The following is a 19,971-nucleotide window of genomic DNA, read 5'->3' on the forward strand; positions in this document are numbered from 1 at the left end:
TACACCACTACTACCAAGACACACTGCTGCAACTACACCACTACTACCAAGACATGCTGCCTGCAACTACACCACTACTACCAAGACACACTGCAACTACACCACTACTACCAAGACATGCTGCAACTACACCACTACTACCAAGACATGCTGCAACTGCACCACTACTACCAAGACACACTGCTGCAACTACACCACTACTACCAAGACACACTGCTGCAACTGCACCACTACTACCAAGACACACTGCTGCAACTACACCACTACTACCAAGACACACTGCTGCAACTGCACCACTACTACCAAGACACACTGCTGCAACTACACCACTACTACCAAGACATGCTGCAACTACACCACTACTACCAATACACACTGCTGCAACTACACCACTACTACCAAGACATGCTGCAACTACACCACTACTACCAAGACACACTGCTGCAACTACATCACTACTACCAAGACACACTGCAACTACACCACTACTACCAAGACAGACTTCAACTACACCACTACTACCAAGACATGCTGCAACTACACCACTACTACCAAGACAGACTTCAACTACACCACTACTACCAAGACACACTGCAACTACACCACTACTACAACTACATATGCAAACTTATTTAGCAAACCGGAAACAAATAGTTTTTTTTAATGGGAGTTACTCAGAAGTTAAAACGGTAAGGTGTGGAGTACCCCAAGGAAGTTGCCTTGGGCCTTTGCTCTACACCATATTTACAAATGACATGCCTCTTGTCCTAAATAAGTCCTATATTTCTATGTATGCGGATGATTCAACGATTTACACATCAGCCTCAACAGCCAATGAATTAAATACGGTTCTAAAGGCAGAGTTGCAATCAGTGATGGAATGGATAAAGAATAACAAACTAGTTCTAAACATATCAAAGACAAGTAGCATCATTTTCGGTTCAAACCATACTCTAAGAACGAACCCAGTCTTGAAACTTTTGATAAGTGATGTGGTAATTAATCAAGTCCAGGAGACTAAACTCCTAGGGGTAACATTAGACAGTAAATTGTCATGGTCACACCATATAAACAATATAGTAGTGAAAATGGGAAGAGGGATTTCTGTTGTTAAAAGATGTGCTCATTTGTTACCACTAAATTTTATCAAACAGGTAATTCAAGCTCTGGTTTTGTCAAATCTTGACTATTGTCCTGCAGTATGGTCGAATGTAACAACGAATAAACTGAAAAAATTACAAATGGTACAAAACAAAGCAGCACGTATAGCGCTTCGCTGTGAGTACAGAACTAATGTTGCAGCGATGCACAGTTGTTTAACTTGGTTACTTGTCAAACATAAATTACTCTGCTCACTCCTTGTATTCACTAGGAATATTCTTGTTACAAAGATCCCCTCAATTTTATATAACAATTTATCAATAAGTCTTGACAGACACAACCATTCCACCAGACATGCTTCTGCACGAGGTTTTACACTTCCAAAAGTGAGGTCGAATGCAATGAAGCGAACTGTCATGTTCCGTGGTATGCAGGAATGGAACTCTCTTCCCAGACATGTTAAGCAGGAGAATAGTAAATGCCGTTTCAAAATCGTGGTAAAACAACATTTTCAACCAAAGAAATTGACATTCCCTAATAGATAGTGTGTACGTAAATGAAAATGTATGTGTCTGATATTTTTATCTTGTATTATGAATTTGATTAGGGTTTTTATTGTTGTTTTAATTGTCTGTATGACATGTAAATGTTGTGAGTGTATAAGGGTTTTTATTGTTGTTTTAATGGTCTGTATGTCATGTAAATGTTATGAGTGTATAAGGGTTTTTATTGTTGTTTTAATTGTCTGTATGACATGTAAATGTTGTGAGTGTATACGTCTGTAACTGTATTTTATGTGTTATGGACCCCAGGAAGAATAGCCCCAGCACTGCTGTGGCTAATGGGGATCCAAATAAACTTAAACTTAAACTACCAAGACATGCTGCAACTACACCACTACTACCAAGACAGACTTCAACTACACCACTACTACCAAGACATGCTGCAACTACACCACTACTACCAAGACACACTGCAACTACACCACTACTACCAAGACACACTGCTGCAACTACACCACTACTACCAAGACACACTGCAACTACACCACTACTACCAAGACATGCTGCAACTACACCACTACTACCAAGACACACTGCAACTACACCACTACTACCAAGACATGCTGCAACTACACCACTACTACCAAGACACACTGCAACTACACCACTACTACCAATACATGCTGCAACTACACCACTACTACCAAGACACACTGCTGCAACTACACCACTACTACCAAGACATGCTGCAACTACACCACTACTACCAAGACACACTGCTGCAACTACACCACTACTACCAAGACACACTGCTGCAACTACACCACTACTACCAAGACACACTGCTGCAACTACACCACTACTACCAAGACACACTGCTGCAACTACACCACTACTACCAAGACACACTGCTGCAACTACACCACTACCACCAAGACACACTTCAACTACACCACTACTACCAAGACACACTGCTGCAACTACACCACTACCACCAAGACACACTTCAACTACACCACTACTACCAAGACATGCTGCAACTACACCACTACTACCAAGACATACTTCAACTACACCACTACTACCAAGACATGCTGCAACTACACCACTACTACCAAGACACACTGCTGCAACTACACCACTACTACCAAGACATGCTGCAACTGCACCACTACTACCAAGACACACTGCAGCAACTACACCACTACTACCAAGACACACTGCAACTACACCACTACTACCAAGACATGCTGCAACTACACCACTACTACCAAGACACACTGCTGCAACTACACCACTACTACCAAGACATGCTGCAACTACACCACTACTACCAAGACACACTGCTGCAACTACACCACTACTACCAAGACACACTGCTGCAACTACACCACTACTACCAAGACACACTGCTGCAACTACACCACTACTACCAAGACACACTGCAACTGCACCACTACTACCAAGACATGCTGCAACTGCACCACTACTACCAAGACACACTGCTGCAACTACACCACTACTACCAAGACACGCTGCAACTACACCACTACTACCAAGACACACTGCTGCAACTACACACTACTACCAAGACATGCTGCTGCAACTACACCACTACTACCAAGACACACTGCTGCAACTACACCACTACTACCAAGACACACTGCTGCAACTACACCACTACTACCAAGACACACTGCTGCAACTACACCACTACTACCAAGACACACTTCAACTACACCACTACTACCAAGACACGCTGCAACTACACCACTACTACCAAGACACACTGCTGCAACTACACCACTACTACCAAGACACGCTGCAACTACACCACTACTACCAAGACACGCTGCAACTACACCACTACTACCAAGACACGCTGCAACTACACCACTACTACCAAGACACACTGCTGCAACTACACCACTACTACCAAGACACGCTGCAACTACACCACTACTACCAAGACACGCTGCAACTACACCACTACTACCAAGACACACTGCTGCAACTACACCACTACTACCAAGACACACTGCTGCAACTACACCACTACTACCAAGACACGCTGCAACTACACCACTACTACCAAGACACACTGCAACTACACCACTACTACCAAGACACACTGCTGCAACTACACCACTACTACACAGTACATCTTGCAGTGTCAAATTAACACTATTCACAAGTGTATTTGGTCCCAACTCAGAATTGTTGTGTTGTTGTTGTGTTAAATTGACTCTTGTTCTTGTGTAAGAGTTAAATTAACTCTAAATAGAGTAAAAACGTAACACTCGCTTATTTGGTCCCAACCAATTCTGAGTTGGGACCAAATACACTCGGGAATAGTGTTAATTTGACACTGCAAGATTTACTGTGTACCAACACAAGCAGCAGTGAGTCGGCCTGTCTATACAACTCATACTTCTCCTTTCAGAGAGAGAGAGAGAAAGAGAGAGAGAGAGAGAGCGGGCGGGGGGGGTTCTGTTTATTTTCGGCAGAGGAGCATGAACGTGCATGCCTCAGAAATGCATGCGCTGACAGGTCCAGATGTAGACGGCGGCCGCATCAGACGTTCCCCAGGCGCATCCTCTGGTTTTGATGTGGCGAGGAAGAGACGCTGATTTGCCAGCCCTGTTGAGGGCAGCGGGTCCCCCCCGGGCGCGGGATGTGTCTGATGCCGCAGGGTGTGTGGCGTGGTGCAGAGGCCAGGTATGCCATCGGGGACAGATCCATGATGCCAGTGTGTTAAGTTTTACCCTGGTAGGTCACCTGTCCTCTGGCTGCCCTTCCAACACAGTGTACAACGTCATTAACCCTTTCACTGCAGCACTACCAAACGGTTAACCCTTTCACTGCGACAATACACAGAAGGTTAACCATTTCACTGCCACACAACAGCAGGTTAACCCGTTCACTGCCACACTACAGAAGGTTAACCCTTGTGATAGTAAGGCGGTCAGGTGGCGTAGCGGAGATTGTGCTCGTCACCAATGCAAGAGGCTGCGGTCTCGATTCCCGGAGAGTCAGCATTGCCTTGGCTCGGGCTGATCGCTATACTAACTCGTTTGGCTGAGTTAGGGGGAGGGGAGCCGTGGGTGGGTCCTGGGCGTTGTGGACAGCGACCCCTACAGTTCGGTTGGGGCGCCTGCTCAGCAAGGGTAGGATCTGGAGAGAGGTAGTGCGACCTTCCACACGTTACACTCTCCCGGTGAGAATCTGCACGGCCAGGCTGGCTGCCGGCTGGCTGCACATGCGTCGGAGGAAAGCATGTGACAGTCTCCGGCCTCTCGGACCAACAGTAGGGGAAAGTGCGCAACAACCAGGAAGGGGGTTGGGAATTGGCATAACGACTAACAGTGGGATGGGAGAAATATCGGAAAAAGAAGGAGGGGGAAAAAGATAATAAAAAAAATAAAAATAAAAAAACCTTGTGATAGTAAAGGGTTAACCTTCTGTAGTGTGGCAGTGAGGGCTAAATCTACCCCCGCCACCCCCCCCCCCCCCCCCCCCCCCCCGCGAAGGCATTCAGACGTTCCACTCTCTCAATCTTGTCTCGCCAATCCCAAGGATTCTGATTGGATGGTATTTTTACCCGTTTGTCCCAAAGGTCCTTGGGAGGCATATCGGGGGAAGGGAGGGAGGGGTGAAAAGAGAGAGAGAGAGAATGAGAGGGTAAGAAAGATGAGCCGTCATCAAAACACATTTGTGTCAGGCATCGTCCTGACGTGTTGCGGTAATCTATGGGAGCACTTATGTCTGAGACACGGAGGCACATTCATCTCATTCTTCACTCCGTCTGCGGCAGACGGAACGCAGGCAGAGGAATTTCAATGCGACACTTCGGGGCCATACATCACGGTTCCATCATGGCCGTTTGACGCATTCCTCCTCGCCGAGCTCTTGAGGGTCCACACAAGGTGTAGGCATCAGGATTATGGACCAAGACTGCCCTCTCTCTCTCTCTTATTAATCGAGTTTCAATTTCAATTACAATTTTGTCTTCCCACAACCGTGAACAATAAATAATCGAGATAAAACTATTATTGTGCCGCATTTTGTGACAGGAGAAATGAACACCGGGAGAGAAGGTTGCATGTTTCTCAGCTCCTCACTAAACCTAGTAGTTTCGCTAATTTGTTTGCTATTTGTACCTTTTTTGTACGCACTGTAATTTTTTGTTTGTAATAATTATTTTTTGTTACGACAGAGACACACTGCTGAGTATTAGAGACTCAACGATCACTGACCTGAAACCCGATTTTCTGGATGAAGAGTTCAACCGAGCCTCGCTGAAGAAAATATTCCCAAAATATCAACATATCGATAAACAAACTTGCGGGTCGGCCATTTTGGATCACACATACAGCTTCTTCCGGAATGGATACAAGTCCCTACTCCGCCAACCATTCAGCAAATCAGACCACTCCTCGGTCTTGCTGCTACCCACCTATAGGCAGAAGCTGAAGCAGGCCCCGCCCCCACCGAAAAGGAAGTACTTCAGTGGGACGGCGAATTAGAGGCCACACTTTCAGCCTGCTTTGCATGCATAGAATGGCGTGTTTTTGAGGAGCCTGATAACATCGATGGGCATGGGTGTAAAAAGTACCCAGAAATTATACTTAAGTGAAAATCTGGGTACCGTCTCAAAATCGTACTCAAGTAAAAGTCAGAGTATCTGGCTAAAAACACACTTCAGTAAAAGTTTAAAAAATTCTACTTTTAAATGTATACTTAAGTACTAAAAAGTAAAGGTAAAAACTTTCTTTATTCCGGGGCAATGAAATGTTCCATTTCGTCCTCTTCATCACTCGTACTATCGTTTGTGGCAATCTTCTGTAGCTTGTCACTCTGACTCTCTATTCTTCTGATAGCAGGTGTTTAATCAAAGATCCCCGCTTTCTAGTCTTACACAAGGACCAATCAGCATGGGTATGGGCGGGTTCATTTTCCATTGATGGGGATTTGATTGGCTGTTTTTAAATAAAGCGCGGCCACAGGATTAATAATGTTAACGTTAGTTCGGCCAGAGAAACAAATATACTAATTAAAATGGTTGGACCTGCAAGATTTGTACTTTGTACTTTGTAGGTCTGCATTTTAAATGTAATGTAAGGGGCTGAGGGAAATGGTGATCAATGGATGCTATGTTCCTGCCTGTTGGCTCCCCCCAATGGGGAGAAGAAGACTGACAGCTGCACACAGGCAGACCCACACACAGCTGTCTTTCAATTAGCAATCAGCATGCAAAGAGGACAGACCAAGAACATCAGAGTGTGTCTTGGAACATCAGAGTGGGAGAGCTGTTGGGAGACAACCAAACTGTGAGTTAACAGCCGGTAAGCCGGACAGCGGCCCGGCCTAGTTAAAGACTGGACTATAGCAAAGACACTTAGGTGCTTCACTGGGAGCCAGTATGATTTTTGTTGGTTTCTTAATTTTCTGGTTTGTTTAAATAAATGCCCCTGGCCATTGCCCAGCGGGGAGCTAAAGCTGTTTGACTGTGTGTTTGATTATTTGTACAACCATATTGCACCTTCCACCTACCCCTGTCTGCTACCTTTGTTACAGTAAGGAGTAAAAAGTATGTTTATTTTTTTCTGAAATGTAATCGAGTAAAAGTACAAGTTGGGTTCGAATACAGCTCTCGGCGTTGCTATCAGCTTGGCTGGTCATTCATACTAACACAATTGGCAGTGTTAAGGGGGGGGGAAGCTGATGGGTGGGTCCTGGGCGTTGTGGACAGCGACCTCTACAGTTCGGTCTGGGCGCCTGCACAGCGAGGGTAGGATCTGGAGGGAGGTAGTGTGACCTTCCACACGTTACACTCTCCCGGTGAGAATCTGCGCTGCCAGGCTGGCTGCCGGCTGGCTGCACATGCGTCGGAGGAAAGCATGTGACAGTCTCCGGCCTCCTGGACCAACAGTAGGGGGGAGTGCGCAACAACCAGGAAGGGGGTTGGGAATTGGCATAACGACTAACTAACTGAAGGGAAACTGGCTCATATCCCCATTTTCTGATAAAAAATCAACTTCTCTACTATGCTCAGATGGTGGACAGTCAAAAAAGATGTTTGCTAGTGGTGCCCAAACAGTATGTGTCCACAGTTTTACACCTGGCCCACAGCCATGTCCTCGGGGCCCATCTGGGGGTCAAGAAGACCAGAGACCTTATCAGGGGATGGTTATATAGGCCAGGAGTGGTAAGAGCGGTAACAGACTACTGTCGCACATGCCCAGAATGTCAAAAGATGGCACCAAAACCCCACTTCAAAAATCCACTGATACCATTGCCGATTATTGAGGTGCCCTTTGATAGGATTGCCATGGACCTAGTGGGACCGCTAGTGAAATCTGCAAGGGGACACCAATATATCCTTGTCATCCTTGACTATGCCACCAGGTATCCTGAGGCCATTCCCCTCCGGAACATGACAACGAAGGGCATTGCACGGGAGCTGCGCCAGATGTTCAGCAGAGTTGGGATACCCGGAGAGATACTTACGGACCAAGGGACCCCCTTTATGTCTAGGATCATGAAGGACATGTGTCGGCTCCTCAAGGTAAAACAAATTAGAACTTCAGTATACCACCCACAAACGGATGGTTTGGTCGAAAGATTTAACAAGACCCTGAAGTCCATGCTCCAGAAAGTGGTTGATAAGGATGGGAGGGACTGGGATCAGTTGCTGCCTTACCTCATGTTTTCCATTAGAGAAGTACCACAGGCATCTGCAGGATTCTCACCATTTGAACTCCTGTATGGAAGGCAACCAAGGGGCCTGCTTGATGTGGCTAGAGAGGCCTGGGAGGAGCAGCCCAGCCCACATCGCAGCCTGGTGGAACATGTGGAGGTGATGCGGGACCGCATGAAGGTACTGTGGCCAATGGTAAGGGAACATATGTCACAAGCCCAGGAAGCCCAAAGACGAGTCTATAATAGGGGTGCACAGCCACGTGAGTTCCAACCTGGGGACAAAGTGTTGGTACTGGTACCCACCACTGACCACAAGTTTCTGGCCTCCTGGCACGGACCATATGAGGTAGCTGAAAGGGTAGGCCCAGTTAACTACAAAGTGCGCCAGCCAGAACGCCGAAAGCCTATTCAAATCTATCATGTCAACCTGCTTAAGATGTGGTATGCCAGAGATGTGCTGGTGTCTTGTGTTTCTCCTTGTGTCTTCCCTTACTCCTCACCAAGGCATGAAGGTGTCGAGGTGACGTATGGGCCAGGGCTCTCAAAAATGCAGCTCCAGCAGATGAAGGAATTGGTGCAGAGAGCCTCAGGTGTGTTCTCCAGTGTACCAGGCCAGACCACCCTGGTGGAACACCACATCCAGACAGAGCCGGGTCGGAAGGTGAAAATGCGGCCTTACAGAACCCCAGAAGCCACGAGGGTCATCATTGAAGAAGAGGTCAAGAAGATGCTGACACTGGGCGTCATAGAGGAGTCCTATAGTGAATGGGCTAGTCCGATTGTCCTGGTCCCTAAGCCAGACAACACAAAAAGGTTCTGTAATGATTTTCGGAAGCTTAATGAAATATCTAAATTTGATGCCTATCCCATGCCTAGGGTTGACGAGCTGATTGACTGGCTGGGGGAGGCCCGGTACATCAGCACCCTGGATCTAACCAAGGGGTATTGGCAGGTGCCTCTAGCAGCTGACTCCAAGGAGAAGACTGCGTTTGCTACCCCCACAGGGCTGTACCAATACACAGTGTTGCCCTTTGGCCTGCATGGAGCCCCAGCCACCTTCCAAAGGCTAATGGACAAAGTGTTGAGACCTCACCGTGAGTATGCAGCTGCATATCTGGATGATGTGGTAATCCACAGTGAGGACTGGGAGAGCCACTTGGACAGGCTTGCTGCGGTATTAGAGGCTCTCCGCAAAGCAGGTTTAACAGCCAATCCAAAGAAGTGCAAGCTTGGTTTGGAGGAGGCTGAATACCTGGGTTTCACCATCGGACGAGGAAATGTGAAACCACAGGAGCGTAAGGTTCAGTCTATTGAGGAGTGGCCCCGACCAGCAACTAAGAGACAGGTAAAGACCTTCCTGGGACTTACCTCCTATTACTCTCATTTCATCCCTAACTACTCCTCTATAGCTGCTCCCCTCACAGACCTAACCAAAACCACCAAGCCCCTCATGGTGGAATGGACGGAAGAGGCAGAGAAGGCGTTCCAGGGTCTCAGAGAGGCACTTTGTGCACGGCCCGTGCTGGTCACCCCAGATTTCACGCAGGAGATGATCGTGCAAACAGATGCATCAGAGGTGGGAGTAGGAGCCGTACTCTCTCAAGAGATACGAGGTGAGGAACATCCAGTACTCTACATCAGTAGGAAGCTGAACCAAAGGGAGCAATGATATGCCATGGTAGAGAAGGAAGGACTGGCTATCAAGTGGGCACTGGAGCGTCTCAGATATTATCTGGTGGGCCGACATTTCTCTCTCGTACCTGACCATGCACCCCTAGTCTGGATGTCCAAAAGGAAGGAGACTAATGCGGTAGATGGTTTCTTTCCTTACAAGAGTTTGATTTCTCTGTGATCCACAGGTTGGGAGCCAAACACGGGAACGCAGACGCCCTGTCCCGGAGAGATGCCCTCTGGACATTATTTGCCTCTCCTAAGCAGGGACTGAAGGGGGGGGTATGTAAGGGGCTGAGGGGAATGGTGATCAATGGATGCTATGTTCCTGCCTGTTGGCTCCCCCCAATGGAGAGAAGAAGACTGACAGCTGCACACAGGCAGACCCACACACAGCTGTCTTTCAATTAGCAATCAGCATGCAAAGAGGACAGACCAAGAACATCAGAGTGTGTCTTGGAATGGAGAGTGGGAGAGCTGTTGGGAGACAACCAAATTGTGAGTTAACAGCCGGTAAGCCGGACAGCGGCCCGGCCTAGTTAAAGACTGGACTATAGCAAAGACACTTAGGTGCTTCACTGGGAGCCAGTATGATTTTTGTTGGTGCAGCGTCTTTCCCCGCCATGCTTATTCTGCCGAAGACGCTGGACAGCATCTTTGATATCAATATTTCAAAAATCTGTGATCGAAATCATATGTCTCCCCCGGAGACATTATATGTACTGGTGAGCCCCTCTCAACTCTCCAACGGTTCAAGAGCGCCATCTGGTGGCCGATCGGCTGCTCGCCCAAACAGGAAGTGATGCGGATGAAGTGGTGCTCACCCATATTTCGTCCGGGCACTCGCTATCATTAGCAGGACTCCATCTTGACACAATGGATGTCGATCGGTTGCAAATAACTCGATAAACAACATGATTTGGACGTATATACTATTATACAACCTGGAAATGGATCGGATATTTTGACATCCCATAATAGAAAAATGTCTGTTCCACGCTCATCTCCCAACGGCGCGAGGAAGCTACGGTGAGTTTCAGCGTTATTTTTTAATGTCTTCGATACTAACTGCTCTAATGATCATATCACCCACACTAGATGAATGATATAACGTTGCCCACGGAATTATAAATGACCCCCCCCCCCCCCCCCCCCCCATCCGGTCAACATCAGATCATACGTAGTAACTCCTAGAAGCACGTCCAGTTGACATTTTTTATCTCGCACAGATTCCTACCAAACTGTATTTGATCATCAATATAATGCATTTAGGGCTATAAATCAAGTTCTGGAGAAAGCTACAGAAAACGATAAAAACATACTTATACTTTAGACCGTATTTTAGTATGAATATGTGAATGAAAAAGTATAACGTTGCTACACCCTGAACAATAGATATAGGACGTTGAATGGGCCATAGTAATGTCAATTTAGCAATACAATTTAAAAAGTTATAGCCCTGCAAAGAAGGGGAACTTCTCCATGTTAAATAGGGCTGGCGAGGGATGGTAAATTATGAATTTAACCCCGGCGATCAAAGTGTTAATTTTCTGTTTTGTTTAAATAAATGCCCCTGGCCATTGCCCAGCGGGGAGCTAAAGCTGTTTGACTGTGTGTTTGATTATTTGTACAACCATATTGCACCTTCCACCTACCCCTGTCTGCTACCTTTGTTACAGTAAGGAGTAAAAAGTATGTATTTTCTTTTCTGAAATGTAATAGAGTAAAAGTACAAGTATACGGGCGGCTAGGTGGTGTAGTGGGCAAGGTGCTCGCCATCAACGCTGGAGACGCTGGGTTCGAATCCAGCTCTCTGCGTTGCTATCAGCTTGGCTGGTCGTTCATACTAACACAATTGGCAGTGTTAGGGGGGGGGGGGAAGCTGATGGGTGGGTCCTGGGCGTTGTGGACAGCGACCCCTACAGTTCGGTCGGGGCGCCTGCACAGCGAGGGTAGGATCTGGAGGGAGGTAGTGTGACCTTCCACACGTTACACTCTCCCGGTGAGAATCTGCGCTGCCAGGCTGGCTGCCGGCTGGCTGCACATGCGTCGGAGGAAAGCATGTGACAGTCTCCGGCCTCCTGGACCAACAGTAGGGGGGAGTGCGCAACAACCAGGAAGGGGGTTGGGAATTGGCATAACGACTAACAGTGGGATGGGAGAAAAATCGGAAAAAGGAGGGGGGGGGGAATAATAAATAAAATTAAAAAAAAAGTACAAGTATACAAACCTAATAATACTCGAGTAAAGTACAAATCCCACAAAACAGTACTTTTTATTATTTTTTTTTGGTGTTTTATCGCTTTATTTCTACTGGGCAGTCCAGTAGGGAGAGACAGATGAGGAATGGGAGACAGAGTGGGGGGAAGACATTCGGCAAATAACGACAGGTTCGGGAGTCGAACCCGGGTCGGCCGTGCCGCGGCTGAGCGCGCTATGTGGTTCGCCACTGGGGCGCCCCCAAAACAGTACTTAAGTATTGTAACGAAGTACAATAAGTAAATTGTAAATTGTACCTAAAATTGTACCTCATCCCATTTCTGCTTTGCACTAGATAGTACTGTACATTAGTACACTGCATAGTATTGTGTATTGTATATTATATGGTAACTCAGAACATTGTACATATGTCTATACCGAACACTGTGACCTCATTTTCTTCTTCTAAATTCATGCTATATTATGTTATTATGTTATTTGATACTATCTTGTCTAGCACAGTCTCTGGAGCGTAACAGTAAGAAGCATTTTGTATGAAAGTATTCTGTACTTCTGTATGACAACTATTAAAGAACTTGAACTTGAACTTGAACTTGAGTACTTTACACCCCTGGCAAAAAGACAATCCGGGTTTATCCCAACCAAAAGCCCTGGAATAACACAGCAGTTCGAGTGGCCTTCTACAGAGTGACCACAGGGAACATACGACCGCCCGAGCACTGGAGAGAGTGGCCTTCTACAGAGTGACCACGGGGAACATACGACCGCCCGAGCACTGGAGAGAGTGGTGCGAACAGTCGAAAAAGATCTGCGGATGCAAGCTACCCACCATAGACAGTATATTATTCACCGAGCTACCCACCATAGACAGTATATTATTCACAAGCGGTGCGTCAGCGAGGCACACAGGATCCTGAAAGACCCCGAGCCAAACCACAAACCACACACTGTTTGAGCTCATGCCGACTGGCAGACGGTACCGCAGTCTCAGGTCCACATCCAAAAGAACACTGAACAGCTACTTCCACCGGGCAAACAGACTACTGACAGACAGACTCTAAATCAAGCATCTCACGTTTTTCTGAATATTTGTACATATTAAAAACTGTGACAATAAAATAATCTGAATCTGAATGCCGTGTTACTCTCATTTTGTCTTGTGTTGTAAGCGGTTTGTTTGGCAAACCTCAGAATCAGAACCATCATTTGAGATGAGATTTTGTCCCGGGAACTTTGTTTTGTTTTTTAAATATGATTTTGTTTCAAATTGCTGTGTCTACACAGTAGGTGAGTTCAAGTTTCTTTAATAGTTGTCATACAGAAGTACAGAATACTTTTATACAAAATGCTTCTTTCTGTTACGCTCCAGAGACTGTGCTAGACAAAAGATAAGTATAAAATAAAATAAAATAGTATAGCATGTAAAAATAGAAGTAAAAATAGAAGTCACGTACGTAGACACAGTGTTCAGTATATACATATGTACAATGTTCGATGCAGAATAGAGTAACTGAGTTACCGTACAATATGCAATATACTATGCAATATACTAATATACAATACTATATAGTGCAAAGCAGAAATGGGATGAGGTACAATTTACAGTAAGGTGTACTGAGGTATGGGTTGTAGTGCAAATCCTTTACCAATAAATATAAAGTGTGTCTAGGTGTTCTAAAGTGTGGAGAGTGGGTGCCGCAGTGTGTTGTTTGTTTAAAGTGAGTGTGTGCGTATGGATGTGTGTGTTGTGTTGTGAGTGCATTTGATGGTTGTTGCATAGTGTTATTGTTCGTTGAGGTTGGTGCAATTGAGAGCGAGGACGATCTGATTAGACATTCTCATACACTCTCTTATCATGTTATACATTGAACTACATACTGTATATTCTCCATTTCACTGGGGCCCCGCTGCAACCCCATGAAGGACCCCTGGAGTGGTCTCCAGACCCCATTTTGGGAACCAAACATACAGAACCCAGCCAAGCACACTTAAAGGACAGAGTAGATAAAGCAACAGTGGAAAAACAGCATCTTTAGCTTTAGCTTTAGTAAAAGACCTGCTTCAACCCTGCTGGTCGACCCTGCGATAGGTACAGGTCACACGTTGTATACATCTGCGCTGGAACACGTACGTCTAGACAACATAAGAGAGCGCTAAAGCAGTGGGCGCGGGTCCAGGTATGCATTAACCGGCGCTCCCTAACACACACAACCTCTATTTTTTTGTTTCGGCCAAAGGGGACTGGAAAAGCACTTATCTCCGTGTAATGGCGCAATATCGTTTTCCCGACCGTCATGGGAGCTTTTACTACGGCGCGCGGAGAGACTCAGGGGTGCTAATTAAAATGGAGTTGTGTCCCTTTCGCTCTTTCCCCCCCCTCCTTCTCTCTAAAAAACCCAGAGTTCCCCAGCCTGTTTTCTGGTCGTCGGACGGCGACTGTGTTTTCTCCATTAGTCGACATAAAGCTGTCAATAGCTTTTGCGGTGGAAGGAGCCCCCCGATGGCCTCGGTGACTACGGCGCTCCGTTAGGGCGGGCCATACTTTTTTTTTTTTGAAAAATCAATCGAGTGGGGTGTCTAAAATACGTGTTTTTTTGTGGGGAATTCAAATATGAGATTATTTTTCTAATCGGATAACTCCTACCTACATTGTTTTGGATTTCAAAATGGCAGATTTGACCATTTTTCACCCCTTGGCCATACATGGATGCCAACATGAATCTGAAGGAAATCCTAACATGCAAGGTGTCTAAATGATGTGTTTCTTAATGGGGAATTCAAATATGAGTTCATTTTTGGGATAGGATAACTCTATCCTACATCATTTTGGATTTCAAAATGGCCGATTTTACCATTTTTCACCCCTTGGCCATACATGGATGCCAACATGAATCTGAAGGAAATCCTAACATGCAAGGTGTCTAAATGATGTGTTTCTTAATGGGGAATTCAAATATGAGGTCATTTTTGGGATAGGATAAATATAACCTGCATAATTTTGGATTTCAAAATGGCTGATTTTACCATTTGAACCCATTGGTATTGTATTACAAAATTGCAAAGATAAAAAATATATGGGAAATCATTTATAATGACAAAGCCATCAAATGTATTAACAAGTGGACTGTATATAACTGGATACAACTCCAAAGATCAATAATAATAATACTAACAATAATAAATTGTATTTGTAATGCACACAAACACCTAAGTGCTAAATCTCGATCTCCTGACTTCTTGAACTTTGCCAGGTTCCAATATCTTGATTGGACTCATTCTTGGATGGCAAGATCTCCTACTGTACTGCTTTAGCCACCAACCTACAAACACAAACTTAAAGTCAACGTCAGCCATAAATAGGTGAGCTCTTTCCAGAACTACTCAGCAGAAACCTCTGTAACCATTTTAACAAACGTCTCAATGTATTGAGAAAATCCATGGGGCTCCATCAATCCTCTATCTTCTTAAAACATTGGAAAGGCAGGGGATGGAAAAGAAGGCAGAGAAAAGGAGAAGGGGCAAAGAAGAAAGCTTTGCAGCAGCAGACAAGGTTGCCAGGAAGGATGTTGAGAGCTTCCTTACAGTCCCTGAAGTTGAGCTCATTCCTGAAACTGACCCTGCAGCTTCAGCAAAGCTACGGAAAAATTATGATGAGATTCCAAACATCGCCCTTGCTAGTGTAAGGTATGGCATAGGTCTAAGGCCAACTGCAGCTATAGCAACTGCAGCTCTGATTGATGCAGGACTCATCTTAGAAGATGACACAAGTAAAGTGATTGATAAGAACAAGGTTAATAGAGCACAAGAAAAATTTATGCAAGAGCTGGGGGAAGAGTTTGAGGAGAAGTGCAGGGAGGAGGGGGGGATCTCCTGTATCCTCTTTGATGGGCGGATTGACATGACCAATGTGATGATGGAAGCTGAGGGCAGTGACCAATCTTTTCCTGCAAAGATCAAGGAAGAACACTATAGTGTTGCTAGTGAGCCTGGCAGCAACTATCTGTTCCACTTTACACCAGAGAAAGCAACTAAAGAGGAGTCCCATGCAGAGAAGATTGCTAAGGTCCTGTTTGCCTGGCTGAAAGAGAGAGGTTCTGATAAGACCTTGTGGGCCATTGGAGGAGACTCGACCAATGTCAACACTGGAGTGAAGGCAGGTGTAATGCGGAAGCTGGAGCTGCACCTGGGGAGAAAGCTGGTCTGGTTGGTGTGCAACCTGCACACTGGTGAACTTCCACTGCGCCGTCTCATTGTTGAAGTTGATGGGGCTACTCTGTCAGACAACAAATTGTCTGGGCCAATAGGACAGCTCCTTGATTCTGTTACAGACTTGGAGATCAATCCTAACTTCACCAGGATATTTCTTGGCCCTCCGCTGATCAAGCTGCCTGAGAAGATCATTCAAGATCTCTCAACTGATCAACACTATGGCTATAAGCTGGTCTGTGCAATCAAGGATGGAGTGCTTTCTGCAAGGCTGGCTCTGCTGGAGATTGGACCGGTAAACCACAGCCGCTGGCTCACCACAGCAAACAGACTCCTCAGGCTCTGGGTGTCAAAGCATCAACTTAAAGAAAGAACCTGAAGTCCAATCAAGGTATTGGAACCTGGCAAAGTTCAAGAAGTCAGGAGATCGAGATTTAGCACTTAGGTGTTTGTGTGCATTACAAATACAATTTATTATTGTTAGTATTATTATTATTGATCTTTGGAGTTGTATCCAGTTATATACAGTCCACTTGTTAATACATTTGATGGCTTTGTCATTATAAATGATTTCCCATATCTTTTTTATCTTTGCAATTTTGTAATACAATACCAATGGGTTCAAATGGTAAAATCAGCCATTTTGAAATCCAAAATTATGCAGGTTATATTTATCCTATCCCAAAAATGACCTCATATTTGAATTCCCCATTAAGAAACACATCATTTAGACACCTTGCATGTTAGGATTTCCTTCAGATTCATGTTGGCATCCATGTATGGCCAAGGGGTGAAAAATGGTAAAATCGGCCATTTTGAAATCCAAAATGATGTAGGATAGAGTTATCCTATCCCAAAAATGAACTCATATTTGAATTCCCCATTAAGAAACACATCATTTAGACACCTTGCATGTTAGGATTTCCTTCAGATTCATGTTGGCATCCATGTATGGCCAAGGGGTGAAAAATGGTCAAATCGGCCATTTTGAAATCCAAAACAATGTAGGTAGGAGTTATCCGATTAGAAAAATAATCTCATATTTGAATTCCCCACAAAAAAACACGTATTTTAGACACCCCACTCGATTGATTTTCCAAAAAAAAAAAAGTATGGCCCGCCCTAGCGCTCCGTGCTCCTCTCCTGGTTAGCACCACAGGGAGTGATATATAGCCCGTGGAGATGTTTGCGTAGCCATGCTAGGAGAAGTGCAAATAAGGTGTCATGCATGGACACTTGACTGATAACACTGGGCTCCTATAATGAATCTATTCATTCCCAGAATGAATGTCTGTGTGTGTGTGTCCCCCTGTTTAACACAGGGAAACAACTAATAGTGTAGGTAATTGGTCTGCCTGGAAATCATCAAGGGATAAGTCCCGGTTATAGGCTATCTGTTAAACTTGGAATGCATCCGTAAATACCAGGATGGGGGGGGGTTCCATAGCATATCATGTTTACTGTTCTTGCCTACGATGGGTATATAGTATTGTAGCGACCCTGGGATTTGGAGGATTGGTCAGCCGAGCTGTCACTCTGCACTCTGCCAACCTGCAGGGCGGGCAGGCGACGCTGTTGGTCGTGCGGGCCCGGGGTTGGTAGAGGGGTGGGGGCAGGGGCTGACCTGGGAAGGCTATAAGAGGGTGTGGCACCTAGGGTGTGGCCTCTTGCGTCACACTTATTATTAAACCCCATCTTTAATAAAATTGTCAATCCGTCTAAAACGGGTTGAAAACGACATTGACTTGACAAAGAAATAGCGGAGGAATCATTCCTAAACAACTGTGTGTGTAGTGTATACACACAACAACACACAAGCGCAGTGAGGAGAACGCAAGGGAGTCATTATAGTATCATGCGGCCCGGTCCAGATCCTATGGGCTCTGACGAAGATTTGGATTGACAGTACTCGTTTGTTTTTACAGACTACTCTAATGGGAGAGTTTCCCCCTCACTGGTGTGCTCTCAGACTTCTCCAGAGGCAAGAAGAGGAGCACTTCTTCTATTAAAAACACTAGGAGATCCATCATGGGGGATGGGGGGGGGGGGGGCAGGGGAGCAGGGTCTTTGCTCAGGACATCAGGGTCTGGTTCTAGTGTGCCTCTTATGTGTGTGTGTGTGTGTGTGTGTGTGTGTGTGTGTGTGTGTGTGTGTGTGTGTGTGTGTGTGTGTGTGTGTGTGTGTGTGTGTGTGTGTGTGTGTGTGTGTGTGTGTGTGTGTGTGTGTGTGTGTGTGTGTGTGTGTGTGTGTGTGTGTGTGTGTGTGTGTGTGTGTGTGTGTGTGTGTGTGTGTGTGTGTGTGTGTGTGTGTGTGTGTGTGTGTGTGTGTGTGTGTGTGTGTGTGTGTGTGTGTGTGTGTGTGCGTGCGTGCGTGCGTGCGTGCGTGCGTGCGTGCGTGCGTGCGTGCGTGCGTGCGTGCGTGCGTGCGTGCGTGCGTGCGTGCGTGCGTGTGTGTGCTTGTTGTAGGCAGGGGTGTAGGTTTCGTTGGAGCTTTGGTCAGGACACTTGATATATAATAAAAAATCGTGCACAAATTTGAGCGTAAACAGTTATTTCAGCTACAAAGAGCATCAGATGATCCTGATGACTGTTTCTTTAATTAACCTCCTGAACTGATGTATGTGGATCATGACAACATGTGCACTTGCTGCATACAAATTGACATCACATTGGGTCCAAAAAACTATTAACTAAAAGCAAACGATTATCATTGATACCACTGTGAGTACAGAAAAAGTATAGTCGATCAACATATTGTATTCCCTATTGTTGGAGAACTTCAAACATACTCGCTGCTGGTCTTCAAAGGTCCCTCTGTCGCTGATGAAGCGCTCATGAGAGTGAGTAACGTGGTTCAAGTTTCAAGTTCAAGTTTCTTTAATAGTTGTCATAGTAAAATACAGAATACTTGTCCATGAAATGCTTTTTTCTGTATGAGCTCCTGAGAGTGTGCTAGATAAAATAGATAAAAAGTATAACATAGAAAAAGTCAGAAAAAGTCAAGAGTACGTAAACAAAAAGTGTTCAGTCAATCAATATACATATATAATATACAATACAGAGTAAAAAAAAATAGTAACAGTGAGGTACAATGCAGTAATGGGATCAGGTACAACTTAGGGTAAGGTGCAATGAGGTATGAATTGTAGTGCAAATCTCTTTGCTAATAAATATAAAGTGTGTTAAAAGTGTTTAAAGTGAGTAGAGTGTTACGGTGAGTGTTTATTTAAAGTGAGTGCGTGTGGATGTGTGTGCTGTGAGTGTAGATGATGGGTTGTTAAATAGTGTCATTGTCGTTGAGCATCCTGATGGCCTGGGGATAGAAGCTCCTTTTGAGTCCCTCTGTACTGGCCATGAGACTCCGGTATCGCTTGCCTGACCGCAGCAGTTGAAAGAGGCAGTTATTTGGGTGACTAGAGTCTTTGATTATTCTCTTTGATTATTGTCAACGAGTGGACGGCTGTGATGGAGCTGTGAGACACTCACTGCAGGGACAGAGGGAGGGAGGGAGGGAGGGAGGGAGGGAGGGAGGGAGGGAGGGAGGGAGGGAGGGAGGGAGGGAGGGAGGG

This window comes from Notolepis coatsorum, assembly GCF_963971535.1.
Source record: "Notolepis coatsorum genome assembly, chromosome: 15".
NCBI classification, from domain to species: domain Eukaryota; kingdom Metazoa; phylum Chordata; class Actinopteri; order Aulopiformes; family Paralepididae; genus Notolepis; species Notolepis coatsorum.